Below are 12,357 nucleotides of genomic sequence, written 5' to 3'. Positions count from 1 at the left end.
AAGTGTGTCAATGTGTCCTGTATGTTAGGTAATGGGTATGCTTCGTCTTTCGTCAGCTTGTTTATTCTGCGGAAATCTACGCATAACCTCACTCCCCCATTCTTTTTCCTGACTACTACGAGAGGGCTGTGTCACGGTGAACTGGATGGTTCAATGATATCATGCTCCCTTAGCTGGCTTATCTCCTCTTTCACCTCTCTCTGGTGTGCCACTGGTATGCTATATGCTCTCATATATACTGGATGTGCGCCCTCTACGTCAATTCTATGTGCTCCTTGAGTAATACACCCTGGGGGTTCCCCTCTCAACGCAAAAATATCCGGGAACTCCCTGACTAAGCCCCTTAAGGCTTCCTTAACCTCCCTTTCCATGGACATCCTATCCACTATTCCCATTAATTTATCCATTCTATCCTCATCGCCCTCACTCTGACTTACTGACATGGCTGCAATAATCTCCTCCACAGGGTGCCCCCACGCTACCTGTGCATGCTTACTCAAGGTGACTGGCCACCGAGAGGGATTAAAAACCCTCAACCGAATTACCCCTTCATTTATGTCTTCAATAGTCTCCATTATCACCAACCCTGCTGGATTATCCAATGGCTCAATTTGCACAACGTCTACTCCCTTGGCTTTACATGCCATTTTAATCACTAAGAATGCTTCTCCAGGAATGGTGACATCCTTGGGTACCGTGACTGCCCACTGTATATTCTGGTCCCCAACCGAGTTACCACAGTTACCCCTCACTACTGCTACTCCTTCTCTACTCCTCACCTTGTTAACGTCTACCGCTTGACCCCCACATACCAATTTATTCCCCCTTGCGCTGAACGCTATAGTACATGAGTATTTTTCGAGGAAATCAATTCCCAGGATAATGTTGGTATGTTTCAGCCCTATATCCTGTATTACTACAAAACTATGTTTAAACCATCTATCTTCTAGCTGGAAATCCACAGTTGTCTCTCCCAACACCCGCAACGCATTATCCCCCACCGCCGTTAATCTCCTGTTGTTAGGTATCAGCCTGACGTCTGATCCTAACACGCTACGACTCATGATGGACACGGAAGCACCGGTGTCCACCAAGGCTGTATAGATAGTGAGTAGTATGATTAGAGCCAGATAGGCGCACTTAACAAACAATGGGGGGTACTTATCAGACAATGGAATCAGAGGCGGGGAGCCAGATAGGCCCACGGAATCAGAGGCGGGGTGACAGATAGACCCACCTCAAATTGTAGTCTACGGTGTGCCCCACCACATTTCACTTACACTGTATCTCCGTTTAAACACTACAGTCATTATATAAATACAGGACTAATTAAGGATATATATATATATATTCTAACAAGTCTGAATGGCCCCTCCAGGACTATGTGCATATATGTCCGGAGCTATATAGGATATATATATACTCAAAATAAAAGTGGGTGAAAAGAAATAACACTTGTTTTATACAATATATTAACAAAAGTACATAGTGGCTTAAACGTAGTCGTAATCTAATTCCCCCCCATAATATTGTCTAACTAGACCCCTCCTCCGTGCCCACAGGTCTGTTGTGGGGTCTTCCCCCCCCTCCTGGGGTGATGATGACGATGAGTCATCATCCAGAGGGAGAAAGAGGTGTTGTGGTTCTACTTCCTCTCCTAGGAGGCTACTGTCGTCATAGCGTTCACTCTCACTGGAAGGGTGTCGCCCTTCCTCACCGTGTGGCTCGATGACGTCATCACTTTCACTTCCAGCGGTCACCCCTTGGGTTGAGGTGGATGGGTGGGGGTCAGGTGGTATGTCTGGATGGCCATAGCCTAGGCTTTTGTATTTATTTAGGTAATAGCGTTTATCATCAAATGCACTTAAACCCCTCTTAGTATTATGGGTGGTGACCATTTGCCCTCCTAAATTCCTAATTTGGTAGTATTGAAAAGTATTTACTACTGAATTGTTGTGAAGGGTTTCTTTAAAATGGCTATGAGTTAAAGATCTTTGCACAGCGCGGGGGATACCCTTAGCAGTAATGGAATTTGAATTGTTGTGCAACAGCAAACTATACATTTTGGGCTTGAGAGCTACAACTTCAAGGATGTGTCTATCTGAAACCTCTGACTTTAAAAGACCTAAAACACCCTTTTTAGAAGGATCATACAAGGGGTGAGTTTCAGGGAAGTTACTGGTATCGATCCATGATCTAAGGGGTTCTTTCCCCATCTCGTTAAAGACATCTTCAGTCATTAAACTGAAGATGAAACTGTCTGTATCGCTGTATATCAGTGCTGCCCTATCTGAATAGTGGTTCTTAAGTACCCTGTACCAAAAATGGTACAAACTGTATTTTGCTAGCTCAAGAATCTGGAACCCAATGTAATTAGGATGAGTAATTTTAATGAATGGTCTGGAACTGACAGACAATAATTTATTGTCACCTAAATGCACCATACGTTTAAAGCGAGGATTCTTCACCTCTCGTAAAAAGACCCTAGCTGAAGTCACTAGTTTGGTGTCAATGGCATAACGGGCTGGGTTCAGTAGTGTTTTACCAAAAACACTGTTCGTCAGTAATTTGAAGAGTGTTTTCCTATCGTTACTGGTGGAAGGCATTTCTATTGTTAACGTTGGTGTTAACAAATTCTGCCATAAAATCAGACTGGTGGAACTCATAAATGGCATGAATAGCCCCTACTTCAAGACCTATCTCAATAAATAACTGTAAGAGGTGTAGAGATATGAAATAATGTTTCTTTGGGAGATGATCCCCTACCAACTTGTTGTTTTTTTTGGGGAGGTGTGTGATGTTGTTTGTTTCCAGAAGTCCCCTACTAAATGGTGAGATATCCTCCATACTTATTCCCCTATGGTGTAAACAAAGGGGTAGATCGTCTGTTAGTCTAGCTATTTCAGGTCTCACATGTTTGGTGTCAATTAATAGCCAGTACCCTTTGTTAGAAGAGAATGGCTGTTCTGTCATTATCTTCCCTTCGCTAATGAAGGAGTTCATCTCATCAGATGACAACCTTCTTAGACCACCATAGGGTAATTTCTTAGTCATACAACTCCCGTAAAGGGAGTTGAAATCAAGGTATAGTAAGAAAGAAGACCTATCCTCCTGGGGGTTAAAAGATGGGTTGACATAGCGGTTGTTAGCTCTGGCATAACTCCTAACTGCAGTTGTAAAACCCCCTCGTATGTTTTGTGATATGAGATTGTGCAACGTCACATCTGCACTTAACTCCAACGATATTTTGCTACTTTTCAAGAAGCAATCATAGGAGTAGCCTGGAAGGCTACAGTAGTGAGTCATCTCTAAGGAAAATATATCATTTAGAATTACTCTATGGTGAGTAAAAATGTCAGCCAGTAAACCGACATCACACCTTAAATAAACAAGGAGATAATCCTTTAATGACTCACATCCCGTAGCCTCCCATACTAATTTAGAATGTCTATATTCTTCCAAAGTGATGGATGATTTGTTTAGGGAGCTGTAAAACATTTCAATAGGGGGGAGTGTTGCATCCTTAAAGCAGCTGATTTTTGTGGCATATTCATAAGGGAAAAACTGCTTACCCTTTAAGAGTAGGTGGTGACTCTCTTCGGGTAAACCTTCTATCATTGAGTGAGTGAATGTTAAGGGGCTGCCTGAATCAATGTGGGTCTTTGCTAGGGACGAAAGACTGCCCGTAATAAAAGCCAGTGAATCAAGAAATTTAAGGTTGCCTATTTCTACCTTAAGATATTTAGTTCCCTGCCTCATGAGGATATTGCTCTTAATATTTGAACCCATGGCAAACTCCCTCAAAATTAAGCCCATGTCATAAGACATATTGTGGGCAATTAGGACTAAACTCTCTAGAGCATTCTTGTGGCGGAGGTTGCAGTAATTACATAGAGCTCCAATATAATTGAGTTTTTTCCTAAGGTGATCATGATGTTGAACCTTGAAATTGGTGGGTGTAAATACCGCCTCACAAAACTGACAGTGAGTCTGTCTCCTAAAATGAACCATATCCTCAAGAGACATGTCTATTTCATATTTGGGTAGGGTGGATCTGATTATTTCCCATTTGGTGGCAACTCGCTCCATGAAATGAGTGACGCTGTCCCCCCCAAAATAAGTAAATTTATCAATGACGGAGTGGTTCCTATCAACAATTATATAGCTGTATGCTATAGGCCTATGTATGGCTGTAACAGAACCTAGACAATCCTCAGTGCTTAGGACACTCTCGAAATCGAAATAAGCTACATGGGAAGGGGGGTAACCTTTCCCTGTATTTTTAAAATGAAGGGTGTCCCCCTCCTGGGGATAAATCATTTTCTGCGTGATGTCGCAGGAAACAGAATGGTGAGACAGCTCACTAGAATTTTGATATTCAGAAAGACAGCTTCTACAGAAGACTGTCTTTCGCCTGTGGCTGCGGGTAAAGTTCCGTAAAAATTTATTTAAGTCTTTAATAAGACTTACATGAGACTCCCCCAATAATAATAATGGAACTATGTCTGAGTACTGTCTGCTACCACGACGACAAAGAGAGACGTGATAGGCACCGTCTGTATGTTTGTGAATTGAATACAAAAAAATGGAGAGTTTATTCCTATTTTCCAATTTAGAGATATCCTCCCATGAGAGAGGGAAAGATAATTGCTCGTATTTGACCATTTTCCTAACCCTAGAGTGAGACTCTACAAGTCTTCCTATACGTTTCCATTTCCATCCTTGGTGTGACGCCCGAAAAGCGGCAATGCATTGAATAATGCATGTTCCATTGTTACCATTTGGGTTTGGGTTGAAGACCTCGTGTCGGCCCCTTAAAAAGGGGGGATAAGGGACATAATCACCCAAAACTGACCTTACACTACCATTACAGATAACGATTTTGAGGAAATCAACATTAAATAATATAAAACCACTCCCCTCTGTTTCTGAAAGGAGATCCTCCAGACGTGTAATCATATAACCCACCCAACTATCAATAAGATCACCCACCTCCTCAAGAGTTACCAGCCTAGCAGGTGTCGTTATGAAGTGTTCCCTATAGTCATCATCTTCTGTGAGACGTTGCTTTAAAAGTGTAACCTTCACTTCAAGGAGGATTTTGAATGATGAAGTAAAATTGCCATGACCCCCCAGAGAATTCATGTAATTCTCTATTTCGTTAGAGAATAGTTCTCTAAAGTTGCTTAGAAGACCTACAGGATCTGTGGCAAAGGCTGGGGGGATGGAATATTCCATTCTAGTAAAGAGATCGCCCAGGGCCCCCACCCTATTAATTAAGTGAGGGATGTCTATAACATCCTCCCCTTCTGAGGAATTTCCATCTCTATCTCGATTGTTGTCATGGGGTCTAAGACCACTAGGACCTGCCTGAGGGATGTCACCACCACCACCACCATCATCATCACCATCACCACCATCATCACTCATCTCTTCCTCCCCCCCATTTTCAAAGGGCTGTCTACCCCCGCCACCACCTAAGGGGCTATTGTTACGTTGGGCTTTGGGGTGAAGTTCCTCTCCTACCTGCCCCTGAGATGTCTTTACCTGCCTCTGAAGCACCCCTGAAAAATAATTATAATAATTATAATAATTATAATAATAATAATAATAATAATAACAATAATAATAATATTAATAATAAAAGGCAACACCCATCACACTCTACTAAACCCCATGACATAACGCCTCAAGAAAGCTTCTTAAGATAATAAAACTGGAGAGAGGGTTTATTCACTCACCTTGGGGACATGATTGTAGATGTTCAGAGGTCAAGTGCTCACACAAAGTGACCCCACAACTGCTGCAGGTGAAAGTGGGGTGAGGCTTCGAGGTGACGCTACCACATATGAGGCATACAAAACCACTCTCTCCGGTAGGCCGGTGATGTTTACCTCCTAACAAGGAAATAACTCATAAATATACACACTCTCACTCACACAGCCCCCACACACCCCCATGAAGATAGGGGAAACCATCTCAATATTTCTCATTTGAAATAAATACGAATAAATAAATAAATAAGGGCTTACCTCCACCACAGGTTCTCCTGTGAACTCCACTAGATTGAACACACACAGCTTCCCCAGAGCGGAGGCAGCAATAAGTTGTATGCACGAATTGTGGTGATGAGCTCCAACCACAAATGTTGCAAATATCACCTGGGAGTGACATTATCCCCTACTCCTAGGAAAAAAAATATATAAAATAAATAATTATATATTCTCTCCCACTCAAAACACCCCTCTTTCTCTTATATATATTTATATATATATATATATATATATATATATATATATGTCGTACCTAATAGCCAGAACTCACTTTTCAGCCTACAATGCAAGGCCCGATTTGCCTAATAAGCCAAGTTTTCATGAATTAATATATTTTCTCTAAATTTTTTCTTATGAAATGATAAAGCAACCCATTTCATTATGTAAGAGGTCAATTTTTTTTTATTGAAGTTAAAATTAACGTAGATATATGACCGAACCTAACCAACCCTACCTAACCTAACCTAACCTATCTTTATAGGTTAGGTTAGGTTAGGTAGCCGAAAAAGTTAGGTTAGGTTAGGTTAGGTAGGTTAGGTAGTCGAAAAGCAATTAATTCATGAAAACTTGGCTTATTAGGCAAATTGGGCCTTGCATAGTAGGCTCAGAAGTGAGTTCTGGCTACTAGGTACGACATATATATATATATATATATATATATATATATATATATATATATTCTCCCTCTCTCAAAACATAATATATATTATATATATATATATATATATATATATATATATATATATATATATATATATATTCTCCCTCTCTCAAAACACCCCCACTCTCTCTTATATATATATATATATATATATATATATATATATATATATATATATATATATATATATATATATATATATATATATATTTATATATATATCTCCAAATATGAAATAGATATTAATTTACTTACATGTTAGTCTAGACGGGGATGGGGAGTGGAAGGTTTCAACACAAACTGTATGTATACTAACTAACTGAAGGAGGGACGTGTGGTGTCCTTATATTTGATGATCAAGAGGGGGGCGGTGTTGCCACATACAATACCTCACAACCCCTCCCGCCGTCGTGTGAAAGAGAAGGGTTAGGGTTGCTATGGGGAACTTTTTTTCTCGTCTGGCGGTCATCTCTATGGGAGTTGAGCAAAAAAACCCAGGTAGGCTGTTTATGGTCTGAGGAGGGTGAATACACAATACATGCAACATCTCACAGCTCCTGTGTGAAAGAGAAGGATTAGACTTGCTATAGAGAACTTTTTTTTTTTCTCTCGTCTGGAGGTCATCTCAATGGGAGCCCCCAAAAACCCAGGTAGGGGCGCCTTTGTCCTGAGGAGGGTGGCGCTCCTTGGGGTGAATACATGCTCACACTCTCACTCTCGCACACACACACACACACACACACACACACACACACACACACTCACACACACTCACACACACACTCACACACACACACACACACACACTCACTCACACTCACACTCACACTCTCACTCTCACTCACCCACTCTCATATATATATATATATATATATATATATATATATATATATATATATATATATATATATATATATATATATATATATATATGTCGTACCTAGTAGCCAGAACGCATTTTTCAGCCTACTATGCAAGGCCCGATTTGCCTAATAAGCCTAGTTTTCATGAATTAATTATTTTTCGACTACCTAACCTACCTAACCTAACCTAACCTAACTTTTTCGGCTACCTAACCTAACCTAACCTATAAAGATAGGTTAGGTTAGGTTAGGTAGGGTTGGTTAGGTTCGGTCATATATCTACGTTAATTTTAACTCCAATAAAAAAAATTGACCTCATACATAATGAAATGGATAGCTTTATCATTTCATAAGAAAAAAAATAGGGAACATATATTAATTCAGGAAAACTTGGCTTATTAGGCAAATCTGGCCATGTATAGTAGGCTGAGAAGTGCATTCTGGCTACTAGGTACGACATATATATATATATATATATATATATATATATATATATATATATATATATATATATATATATATATATATATATATATATATATAAGTGGCTGTCCCACAGGTAATTGGATCATTTATGAGGAAAATATGGAGGAGTGTACTTCTGCCACAGACGACCAACTTAATATTTTTCATCAACCGGCGAGAATATTTGTAGCTGGATTTAGCAATTCTGGGAAAACTAGCCTGGTGGTAAATTTATGTGTTAAATACCACGGGAAATTCTCAAAAATTATAGTGTCAACTGCAAATAATACTGATCATCCTATTTCAAAGAACCCCATTTTGCAAAAAAAGGTTACTCTCTCCCAAGGGCTGATTAACCCTTTAGAGTATAAGAATCCTTTTTCAAATGAGTCAGTTTTGTATATAATTGATGACTTATACCTGGAAGCCATTCAGAGTCCAATTATAGCCAATATCTTCACCCGAGGCAGACACGATAATATTTCTGTAATTCTAATTAGTCAAAATTTGTTTCCCCAGGGGAAATATGCTAGGACAATAACTCTGAATTGTACCCATTATATATTAATGAAGCAGAGAGACATAACCCAACTTGAAATTTTAAGTGGACAGTTATATGGGCGGAAAACTATTAATAATTTCGTCGAAATATACCGACGAAATATACTCTCTCCCAGAGAGAGTATGGCTATTTATTGGTTGATCTGACAGTTCCTGAGACATTACAACTACGAACGGGGGTTGTCAATGAAGACCAGTGTGAAATTGTTTATCATATGTGAACAAAACAAAAAAAAAAAAAAAAATGCCTTTAACGACGCAGAAACGGTCAATTCTTACCTCCATCTACAATGACATTTCTACCCCGGGTGGTTTCACAGGATCAATTCAAAAATTGTATAAGGCTGCCAGACTTAAAGACACCAGCATCAGTATTGCAGATGTGAGGGAATTTCTCCGTGGGGAACGATCTTACACATTACACAGAAGAAATTTAGTTAGGTTTCCTCGGCGAAAAATATTAGCTCCTAAACCCCGCACCATAATTGCCTGTGATTTGGGAGACTTTTGTAGTTTACAAAAATACAATAGTGGTGTAAAATATATTTTGATTTGTGTCGATGTTTATTCTCGCCTAATGCAGACTCAAACTTTAAAAACAAAAAATTCAACGGATGTGGTAGCTGCCCTAAAGAAGGTGTTAGAGGAAACCTCTCAGTTTCACGGGGTAAGACGAATATTCACCGACCGAGGTAGAGAATTTTACAACAGGACTGTTCAAAATTATCTGAATAAGAAAAATATTAAGTTATATAGTGTATTTTCGGAAATGAAATCTAGTATAGTGGAGCGGGCCATCAAAACTTTAAAACATAAACTGTATCATTATATGACCCAGGCTAATTCTTTACAATACATTCACATCCTTCCAAAAGTTGTGAATGTATACAACCACACTTTCCACAGAATACTAAAAAATACTCCACATGCCATCCATAAGTTGCAAAACATTGAAGATATACGAAGACAGTTTAAGGTCATGTATTTAAACAATGACCACCCCATAACTTCCATCAGTCCACAACTGCAGGTTGGGCAGTATGTACGACTAGCAAAGCGAAGGAATACATTTCACAAGGGCTTTTGGCCCCAAAATACAGAAGAAATATTTCAAGTGTCTCATATTGATAGAACACAACCAATCCCAACCTATAAAGTCAAAGATTTAACCAACGAGCCGATCAGTGGTATGTTTTATGAGCAAGAATTGATTTCAACAACGCTTCCAGACTATTTCCCCATAACGATATTACAGTCTAGGAAGACATCGAAAGGACACAGAGAATATTTCGTCAAGTGGAGAGGGTACCCAGATTCCAGCAATTGCTGGATTAAAGCTCAAGACATCGTCAAATTTTGAAAAAAAAATGACAGTTCATCAGGACTCTCTCGTAGAGAAACACCATCAACTGTTATTTTTATTAAACAATTTATCACCCAAGAAGCGGAATAAACTAATCAAGGCTTTAAAACGACAGGAAATTGAATCAATTTGTGAAATTTTTGCCAATTTTCTGAAACGAAACATCCCAGTTCAACCTCAGATAATTAATGGACTACAGAGGTATCAGAAAGACATTCGTTCTGTGGTGCGTAAGAAAACTCCATTGTACAAAAAGAAAATCATTTTAACCTCTAGGAGAGGTGGTGCTATATTGGCAGCTCTGTTACCTTTGGCTGTATCGTTAATTTCCTCTCTAATTAAGTAATTACGTAAGAAGAGAAAAAAATGGTGAAAGAATATTGCCTAGTACCACGACTCGTTGCCGAAAAATATTTATTTAATAAAAACGAGAGTACTCCATCGCCTCTTAATGAGGTGGCTCCACCCTCTTCCACCAGTGGTAGAGGTGGAAATAAGTCCTTCTCTTTAAAAAACGAAAGCAAATGGGACAATTCGGCTAATAATGTTGGTGGCGGCTGTAAGCACCTTGGCTGTGACTCTAGCGGTGGTGATGATGGCGTGGGGGGAGTGGACACTCCCCCCACACCCCCTCCAGCAACAACAACTTGTGGACGGTGTTGCCACGGTAGCTCCTTTGAACGATATAGCCCTACCAGACAGGGGGGACTGGTCAGACAACCTTTAAAAGATATTGCCCGCCCCCCCGCAGCGCCGGCCGCCGCGCAGGTGCCCGCCGCCGCGGGCTTCTTACAACAAAAAACGCGGGACAGGTGCGACCGTCGCCCTTTAAAAAGACAAATAAAAAAAAGGATACATTCCATTCTACCGCCTGAGATGCGGGTAGCTGTTGCTGGGCCCTCTCGCCACAAAGCCACCACCACCACACCCCAAAACCCAAGTCTGGACAACTTAATAAATGTGTATTTTAAAATAGGGGAAATTCCCCACGTCAAAACATTATTGAACATGTTTGAACAAAACAGTCAACAGGTGGTATGGGATAGTCGCGGGAATTTATTAAAGCCTGTGCAAAATTTAAATATTTTAGATATAATTAAAACTATAGCCTTTACTAAGGGGCAATTTAGGACGGGTGACAAGGCAGATGTAAGGATTTTACTGAAGGTGGCCGGTGTAGACCCATCCTTTATACGTAATTCTCGCGCCAGATCACAGTTAAAAGGGGGTAGGGGTATCCATAGGAGGCCCCATTGGGAACCGTATTGAAAAAAAAAACCTATATGAAGCACATCTTAAACGACTTTATATTCAGTTGTGTATCCACCATGGAGAGAGCTTCTACCCCACCTGCAGCAGTAGAGGAGGGAGAAAAATCTCCCCTATTGAAGCGTTTGGTTGCTACTCAACGTTACTACAAGTTTGTCGAACACAAAAGTAGATTGATATATGCCTTATGGGATTGTTATGACCGTCTTGTGTTGAGTGCTCCCCCAGAACGGTTTTTTAAGTCATTTGGAGAAACGGTGAAAAGGTATGAAGAGTATTCATCTCAGGAGATCCAGACAGAGATTTGGCAGATGGAAAAATTAACCTTCCAACATCGTGATATGATTACAGCCTTTGAGTCTGGGCGGAGTGTCTATGGGCACATAAGGTGATCTCTACCCCACACCCCTTCACCCCTCTCCCCCCAGGTGGGTCACAGGTGTATTTAAAGGTCGCCCACCGCCGCTCCTGGAACACTATACTACAGTTGACGACGACGAGCTCCCCAGCACCCGCCCTCTCACCATGTCTCTGGCTTGTATCAAGACCGTCAGCGACGATATCACTGACTCCCACGCCTTTGGGGTGGGGGACGTCATCATCTACGATCTGGCTGCTGCTGTTGTGCGACCCTATGGACTGGCTTCCGTCATCTGGAAGACGTTCTCCTACGCCCGTGTGGAACGTGAAGGACTGGGTAATGCCAATAGGGCAATAATTTGTTGTCGGTCTACCCCGGGGGACATTGTTGTGAAGATAGCCCCTCTCCCCTCCGACGGACAAGATCTCATAGAGGAGCCCGTCCTTTACTTCAGGCCCACTTTTGTGGGGTTGATTTCTGCATTCGGGGCAGGAGCCCCCTTCGAGTCAAACCCAATAGCCCAGGAACAAGTGCAGACTTCCGCCGACACTCACTACGTCACTAATGTCACCCTGGATACCGCCAAGAATAGGAGATACTGGCTCAAGATGAGCCTAACAAAGGTGGGCAATTTAATGGCAGCAACCCCATCCATGACTCGACTAGTGGTACCCTACGGCTTAGGGGCTTCCCGTGACGGTATGGTCAACTGGCACAAGGACATTGGACCCATGCTGCTGTCTCTTCATCAAGAACTCGCC

The sequence above is a fragment of the Procambarus clarkii genome, chromosome 34 (genome assembly GCF_040958095.1).
Source record: "Procambarus clarkii isolate CNS0578487 chromosome 34, FALCON_Pclarkii_2.0, whole genome shotgun sequence".
Classification (NCBI taxonomy): domain Eukaryota; kingdom Metazoa; phylum Arthropoda; class Malacostraca; order Decapoda; family Cambaridae; genus Procambarus; species Procambarus clarkii.
This window is presented reverse-complemented; position numbering follows the sequence as displayed.